This window comes from Podarcis vaucheri (assembly GCF_965113315.1).
Source record: "Podarcis vaucheri genome assembly, chromosome: 17".
Taxonomy (NCBI): domain Eukaryota; kingdom Metazoa; phylum Chordata; class Lepidosauria; order Squamata; family Lacertidae; genus Podarcis; species Podarcis vaucheri.
The window spans coordinates 29,156,375-29,165,732 of NC_138755.1; positions in this window are offsets into that span (position 1 = coordinate 29,156,375).

Below are 9,358 nucleotides of genomic sequence, written 5' to 3' on the forward strand. Positions count from 1 at the left end.
AGTTCACCTGAATCATTGCCTGGAAGTAAGTTTGCCAGAAAAGTCAACAGGATTAAGATCTTAGCTCACCTTTGTCCTTCCTCCAATACAACCTCAATCTCAGACAACCAGTTTGATAAGTCCTTATCAATCTGTTATTCACACACAAGTGAACAGTGTGTCATGGAGGCCTTGCCTGCACCACCAGCCTCCCCAGTGTTAAGCCCCATGGATCTATAAACCATCTATAGAGTCTATTGCAAACTGCTTTGTATCTTTCAAAAACCACTTAGAGGCTATTGCAGTTAAATTGCATATAAATTGGTTAAATAAACAAATAATATAAGTCTGTCAGGATTACTTGCACTAGGCCCTCTTGTGACAGTGATCCCAGACAATCCACATGTCCCTATTTCCCGGGGATAGTCCCAGATTTACAGAAGCTGTCCTGGTTTCTGATTTGATCCTGGAATGTCATGCTTTACTTTAGGACATTCCTATTTTCATCAGAGCAATGTTGGACGGTATAGTAGGTGATCCCTATTTTCATCAGTGAAATGTTGGAGGATAGGGAATAGGACATCCCTATCTTCATCAGAGAAATGTTAGAGGGATGTCCCTCTTTTCACAGGAGAAATGTTGGGAGTATGAAATAGGATGACCCTATTTTTATTCAACACATGTTGGCGAGTATGTGATCCACAAGAGGTTTGGTCGAGACAATTCTCCCTCTACCATTTCAACCCCTTAAGGTGCTCACCCGTTGTGTAATACCATTGTCCCTCTTTCCCGCAAACATACACAAAACCTGCAGGTTGTGACTTAGGGTAAAATGAATTATTATGAACCAAGAGACTGGGTGTGAGCAGGGTGCTGCTCACAGGAAGTGCTGCTGGGGGTAGACATAATGGCTGCCTTCAACAAGGCAGCCATTATGACAAACTGGAACGTGTCCAGAGGAGGGCAACCAAAATGGTCATAGGCCTGGAAATGATGCCTTATGAGGAACGGCTAAGGGAGCTGGGCATGTTTAGCCTGGAGAAGAGGAAGTTAAGGGGTGATATGATAGCCATGTTCAAATATATAAAAGGATGTCACATAGAGGAGCGAGAAAGGTTGTTTTCTGCTGCTCCAGAGAAGCGGACACGGAGCAATGGATTCAAACTACAAGAAAGAAGATTCCACCTAAACATTAGGAAGAACTTCCTGACAGTAAGAGCTGTTCGACAGTGGAATTTGCTGCCAAGGAGTGTGGTGGAGTCTCCTTCTTTGGAGGTCTTTAAGCAGAGGCTTGACAACCATATGTCAGGAGTGCTCTGGTGGTGTTTCCTGCTTGGCAGGGGGTTGGACTCGATGGCCCTTGTGGTCTATTCCAACTCTATGATTCTATGATTCTAACAGGAACAGCCATGTCTGCCTGCTTTGGGACTCTTCTTCAGGCCTGCCCAGCCACACACACCCTCTCCCTAGGCCACACCCCTCACCTGCTTTCCTTCTCACCTTACTTGAGTGGTTTTTGCCTGGCTGGAATGCAAATAATAATAATAATAATAATAATAATAATAATAATAATAATAATAATAATAATAATAATTTATTATTTATACCCGCCGGCTTCCAACGGAATATTAAAATACAATAACCTATTAAACATTAAAAGCTTCCCTAAACAGGGCTGCCTTCAGATGTCTTCTAAAAATCTGGTAGTTGTTTTTCTCCTTGACATCTGGTGGGAGGGCGTTGCACAGGGCAGCTGCCACTACTGGGAAGGCCCTCTGCCTGGTTCCCTGTAACTTGGCTTCTCACAGCAAGGGAACCGCCAGAAGGCCCTCGGCGCTGGACCTCAGTTTCTGAGCAGAACGATGTGGGTGAAGACGCTCCTTCAGGTATACAAGACCGAGGCTGTTTAGGGCTTTAAAGGTCAGCCCCAATACTTTGAGTTGTGCTCAGAAACGTACTGGGAGCCAGTGTAGGTCTTTCAAGACCAGTGTTATATGGTCTTGGTGGCCGCTCCCAGTTATCAGTCTAGCTGCCGCATTCTGGATTAGTTGTAGTTTCCGGGTCACCTTCAAACTGATAACAGTTCTCGCTTGCCTGAATGAGGATAGGCAGAGAAACTAGCCAGCTGTACAAAGGTAAAAATTGCATTCATTGCTCCAATTGATTTTTTGCTTTTGGCTCCGCTCACCTCTGGCATGTGGACCCTGCAAGGTCACCTTGGAAGGCAATGTGACCCTCAGGCTGACACCTTTCTCTGGGGGAAGATGTCAAAAGTGCCTTGGACTGTTCTATCACTTTAAATAAGTAAACCACAGAAATTCCATAAGCAAAATTAGCAATGCTACAGGGCTGATTTCAGAGATTTAGATGCTTCACACACTGAGTGTAAACCTTTGAGTTCAAAGACACCTGCAGGGCAAAGGCTTCAAAGGAAGTGTCTCCATTAAAGGCCTATTCACCTTGACAAATATTTATCTGTTCCCATGGGACAGTGTGATGAGTATGGCAACAACAGAGGTTCAATCAGGCCATAAACTTTGACTTATTCTAGTACTGGGGTGTTGTGCTTTCAATATTGTTTTTATATAGTAAAATGGTTCCCTTTGATTGTATGATTTCAAACATCTGGGTGCTAAAAAATCCTTTGCAAATCATTCAAGCCAAGCAATTTATAAAAGTTCCAGGCTCTGCAGATGGAGGGATTCAGCCTGTAGGTGGTCTTTTCCCATTGAGCTCAATAGGGGAATAAAGAGAGACTGGGTGCATTAATATCCCTGAAAATCGTCTGTGATTTTGGTTCCCACAATCTGTTGTCTCAGCACACATGTTTGGCACCGTTTAAAAGAAAACCTATTTCCATTTGTGTATCGGGACATTTGAAAAATCTGGATTATGATAGCATTCTTTAAAATTGAGAAATTTTGAGAGAGTTGCATCAGTGACCAAATGGCTTACACTATACAGAAGAGAAGCAATGAGCAAGTCCCACGTGTCTGTATACTGGAGAGTGGGTGGCAGAAGAGAAACAGATGCAACAAGTTTGCTTCCTTCACTTTCTTTGCCTGATCAAACCGTGAAACTCACATGGATAGTGCCAAGTCTTGCTATGGTCAGGCCTGGTGTGCCTCAACGTAAATCACCAGACGTCCACTTCAATTCACCGAGATGAAATAATTTTAGGCTGCAGCATCACTAGCAATTAAGAACGGAACCCAACTGAGCAAGATGCTCCAGGCATTTTAGATTGCACTGGAAACATTGAGAATGATATGTGCAAACAAATTCCTGCTGCTTTTGGTGCCGTCAGGAGGGAAATGTAAAGCAGGGGTGGCAAGGCTGTGGTCCTTCTTCTGTTGTTGTGACTCCAGCTCCCATAACCCCCAATGCTTGGTCATGCTAGCTGGGGCTGATAGCGTTGGAGTCAAACAACAGATGGAGGACCACAGGTTTCCAATCCTTGCTCACCTTTCCCATTAAGACCTCATGTGGCTCTCCAAGGAGAAAGCTAATCAATCTCTCCTTTACGCATTATACCTGGAGGTGCATCTCCACTCCCCTCGTTCAGTCCGGACACTGAGGTCCAGCTCTGAGGGCCTTCTGACAGTTCCCTCACTGAGGTTACAGGGAACCAGGCAGAGGGCCTTCCTGGTAGTGGTGCCCGCCCTGTGAAATGCCCTCCCATCATATGTCAAGGAAACAAGCAACTATCTGACTTTTAGAAGACATCTGAAGGCAGCCCTGTTTAGGGAAATTTTTAATGTTTGAGGTTTTATCGTGTTTTTAATATTCTGTTTGGAGCCACCTAGAGTGGCTGGGGAAACCTAGCCAGATGGGTGGGGTATAAATAATTATGATTTATTTTTTTTAACTGAACAAATAAAGAAAACCTAGGGCAGCCTAGAACACATCTGATTCTCTCATGTAGAGAAGAGTCATGGTTCTTGGGGAACAGTCTTTCATGGAAGTTTGTTCACCAACTCTGATAATCTCTAATCCTAATACATTTTCTAGAAAATTTGTTCAGCTTTCCTTGAAATATCTTTGTGTTTCCCAACCAATAATTCATCCCAAAAATTCACCTTAGGTGAAAATGATGACTTAGGTTGATTCAAACCATCAATCACTCCTCCTCTCCCCTGTGGAAAAAATTCAGTAGTTTTAGTCATAATCTGTTTTTGTGTCACTAAAAATCCTTTGGTGATTCCTCAAAGCAGAAACATACATATTTGCTTCAGGGAAAATTCTGGGGCAAAACTGAGTGGAAATCGCTTTGAATCGGAAGTGATTCATAAATTGAATAAACAGAGATTCTTAGAAGACTGGAGTAAATATATGAACTATTTGAAAAGCAATTGTAATGAACAGATTACGCTAGTAGGACTGCAAGAAGTTCTGTAATGAGGACTATTTGAAATATTTCAAGAAAGACTATGAGGAGAATTATTAGTTAATGATAATTAAGAGTAACAGAGAAATTAAGAAATGCAGAATAAGTGATAAAGAATGGGAAATCATCAGGGGTGCTGACAGAAATATTGTATAAGATAAGAAGTTATGTTATATGATTGTTGGAAATTATATGTTTAAAAAACTAATAAAAATGTATATAAAAAACTAAAAAACTAAAATAAAAACCCTAGATTCATCTTTCACCACTATCTGACCTTACCCAGGAATGAAAGCAGGGCTCTTTCCTGTTATGCTGACGTGACCAAATATGTAAGGATTAATCTGGAATGGTTGTCCCTGTTTCGTGAGGCAATGTGTTACATGGTAGAACCTGCTTTAGAAATAACACACCGTTTATGAAAAAGGCTGATTCTCTGTTTCTGTAGCCTTTTCTAGAATATATATCAGTGACTCAGGTGTGATGAAGGGCACAGTCTTGCCTAAAAGGGCAAGTTATCAAGTAGGGGAACATATACTGATCCTTTGCATACCAGAAGAATTAACAGTCTTAAGGAACACATAGCTGATGATGCATATCATGTGACCAACGCCTATGTCTTGGAAAATGCATGTAATGAAAGTATCCCATTATTAAATCAGAAGTCCAATAAATACAGTGATAAAGAGAGATCATTTTCATGACAAAGCTTCCAATTTTTTAACACAATGTGTTAAAAAAATGATTAAATACCATACATCGTAATATGTTTTGGGAATATATATGTCGGCAAACACAAATATATATATGTGCACCAGGTTACAGTTGATAACTTGTTCTTTTTATTATACAGGACACATCGACAATGACGCAAAACTATAAAAAGGCTGATTCAACAAAGCGCTGTTGCACATTCCCTTAGACGCACCAACGCAAGTCACACATTGTTCTCAGTCACTCTTCAAAGTGTAATCCTCTTTGATTGGTAAATCATTCTATAAAATCAATTACTCATCAAAGCTCAGCAAATTATTCGTAATGACCAGCACTTCCTTCTGTATCAGGGATTCCCTTCATGCCAGCCACTGTTGCTGACTGCCAGAAGGATTTACTCAGATTCAAAACCAGCAGTACACAAGCTAGAGATTTCCCAGGTTTTAGAGCCCTGTGGATCTTGCATTAGGATTGTTATTAATTTCCAAAAGGCTTTGGGATTATTTTGGTTAAAAAGTAGGATATAATTGTAATACACAAATGAAGAGAAATCAGGGGTTTCCAATCTGTGGTTGTTCTTTCACAGCTACCTGTGTTCTCTGTGTTGCTGCCCTGTGTGGTGAATTACTGATATGCAAGTGGCAGTCCTCTTCATGAAGACCCTTCTGGGTTGAATCTGGCCCCTAAGCTTCACCAGTGGATTTTTCTAGGTAGGAAATAATATTAAGGGCTTCCTTTGCCAATGGAACCTTGCTTGAGCAACAATATATTTCTGAGCTCTGACATTTTTCTGGATTCTTGGTTGGTCTAACTCCTGCAGGTTTTTTGGTCCTGCTTCCTGCTTCACTCCTTGGTTGGTTCTGACTACTGGCCTGTCTCTTGGCCCCCAGTTCCTGCCACAATGCTTGCCACTGTCCAGCCCCACCACAAAACACTTGTGTTTTAGTCCCTGCACTCTGCCTGTACATTACACTAATTATATACCATGTCCATAAACAACGGAGACCCATTGGATTCTCATCATCCCTGACCACTGGTCCTGCTAGCTAGGGATGATGGGAGTTGTAGTCCAAAAGATGAAGGGAAGTCGAAAAACAACTGGAGACCCAAGTTTGGGAAATCCTGCATTAGATGGTTGAAAACTCATGAAATTAAAAGTATGACAGTTAAAACCCAGTAAGAAGGAGAGTTGCATTTCCTAAACACTTTCACCCTTCCCGCAAATAACCCCAGCCTTTTCTTTTTGCAATTCTTCGTATTCCCTTTCGATGGAATGCAAGAATACTGGCAAGGGGTGAGTGGAAGAGGCAACACATGATTCCTTCTGACATTATGATGTGCATGCAAAGATGCATCCCACTGAAAGTAACACAGTGCCAAGGAACAATATTGATGCACATGGCACAACACCCAGAGAACACTGCTGAGTTTCCTCAACAAGAGAGATGTTGAGTTCTCCCTGCTTTCCCAGGCACCAAAAGGTTGGGTGAACAATGGCAGAGAAGAGGTATGGAAGGAAATACACGCTAAAGAAACAGAACGTAGGTGGCTGGCAAAGCAGTTCCATGCCTCCTCTCCCTCACAGCCCTGCAGAAACTTTTTCCGCCGAAAAAATAAAATCAGACATCATGGAAATTCAGCCCAGCCCTAGGAACAAAATCCCTCAAATGGCTACGAGGCTCACTTCAGATGAATATAATACTCAAAGCTCTATGTGTAGAATAAAGGCCAAGAGAGCCAAACTGGAAATTGAACCAGATGGCAATAAGTATGAGTTCAGCTGAATTTAATATGAACTCCTCCCACTTTTATTATTTTCAATTATTGTAAGTTGTAAAAAGAGCATCTGTGGGTAGTATCAAAATATGTAATAAGCTTTGAAACCTTGATTTGTTTCCTGGAGTAATTCGTCCAACTGATGGGAACCCTGAGGAATGGTGGTTTCATTTCTAGAAGAGGAAGAGGACACAAAGGGGGGGAGATGCCCAGAGCGTCAAATATTTAAGGAGATTTGTTTTAAAATGAAGCTGTAATGTGGCAAAGTCAACCATTCTTGGTCAACTAATTTACTGTCTAAATGTTCGTCCATTGTGCTTTTCTGTGTGAAGAGATCCTATGCCTGAGAAGGTTGTTCTTTTTTCTTCACCCTTTGATAGTAGAAAGATGGCACCATTTCCCACTTCTTGATAGGGTTTCCCACCCCCCTTTGTAAAGTGACCCCAGCCCATCAAAGATCATAAAGCAAAGTTGATAATGAAGCTAGTGTATGTTGACACCACTGCAGGCAAACAAAGCAGATTTAGAGTGAAACCAACCATTCCTGACCCGATCACATGGGTGATCTCAGTTGTCAATGAGGAAGGTGAACACAAATGAATGATTCTGGTATAAGAAAACACCTTTGAAGCCACCCATGAAAGATCAGTGCTTGGCATGCTTGTCTTTCAACACTGAGAAGAAAAGCATGTGTGAAAATTAACTTCTCTCCTTTTATTCAGCCTAATCTTGTCTGAAGTCCTACAGTTCAGGAACAATTGTACCACATCATCTGTTGCTTGTGTAAGCAAGGTTTTAGTTATTCTGATGTGCCTGCAGCCTTGGTAATAGTACATAAATATAGATTTTCTCAATAGTTCAGAGGAGGGGTGCCCTCTGTGTTTTGGACTACAGTTCCTGTCATTATCTATCATTACCCAAGCTGGCTGGGGCTGATGGGAATTGTAGTTCAAAACAACAGGAGGGCATCAGCTTCTTCAGAATCTCATTGTTGTTTGTTGTTTAGTCGTTTAGTCGTGTCCGACTCTTCGTGACCCCATGGACCAGAGCACGCCAGGCACTTCTGTCCTCCACTGCCTCCCGCAGTTTGATCAAGCTCATGCTAGTAGCTTCAAGAACACCATCCAACCATCTCATTCTCTGTCGTCCCCTTCTCCTTGTGCCCTCAATCTTTCCCAACATCAGGGTCTTTTCCAGGGAGTCTTCTCTTCTCATGAGGTGGCCAAAGTATTGGAGCCTCAGCTTCACGATCTGTCCTTCCAGTGAGCACTCAGGGCTGATTTCCTTCAGAATGGAGAGGTTTGATCTTCTTGCAGTCCATGGGACTCTCAAGAGTCTCCTCCAGCACCATAATTCAAAAGCATCAATTCTTCGGCGATCAGCCTTCTTTATGGTCCAGCTCTCACTTCCATACATCACTAATGGGAAAACCATGGCTTTTACTATACGGACCTTTGTTGGCAAGGTGATGTCTCTGCTTTTTAAGATGTTGTCTAGGTTTGCCATCGCCTTTCTCCCAAGGAGCAGGCGTCTTTTAATTTCGTGACTGCTGTCACCATCTGCACTGATCATGGAGCCCAAGAAAGTAAAATCTCTCACTGCCTCCATTTCTTCCCCATCTATTTGCCAGGAGGTGATGGGCCCAGTGGCCATGATCTTCGTTTTTTTGATGTTGAGCTTCAGACCATATTTTGCGCTCTCCTCTTTCACCCTCATTAAAAGGTTCTTTAATTCCTCTTCACTTTCTGCCATCAAGGTTGTGTCATCTGCATATCTGAGGTTGTTGATATTTCTTCCGGCAATCTTAATTCCGGCTTGGGATTCATCCAGCCCAGCCTTTCGCATGATGAATTCTGCATATAAGTTAAATAAGCAGGGAGACAATATACAGCCTTGCCGTACTCCTTTCCCAATTTGGAACCAATCAGTTGTTCCATATCCAGTTCTAACTGTAGCTTCTTGTCCCACATAGAGATTTCGCAGGAGACAGATGAGGTGATCAGGCACTCCCATTTCTTTAAGAACTTGCCATAGTTTGCTGTGGTCAACACAGTCAAAGGCTTTTGCATAGTCAATGAAGCAGAAGTAGATGTCTTTCTGGAACTCTCTAGCTTTCTCCATAATCCAGCGCATGTTTGCAATTTGGTCTCTGGTTCCTCTGCCTCTTCTAAATCCAGCTTGCACTTCTGGGAGTTCTCGGTCCACATACTGCTTGAGCCTTCCTTGTAGAATTTTAAGCATAACCTTGCTAGCATGTGAAATGAGTGAAATTGTGCGGTAGTTGGAGCATTCTTTGGCACTGCCTTTCTTTGGGATTGGAATGTAGACTGATCTTCTCCAATCCTCTGGCCACTGCTGAGTTTTCCAAACTTGCTGGCATATTGAGTGTAGCACCTTAACAGCATCATCTTTTAAAATTTTAAACAGTTCAGCTGGAATACCATCACTTCCACTGGCCTTGTTATTTGCAGTGCTTTCTAAGGCCCATTTGACTTCACTCTC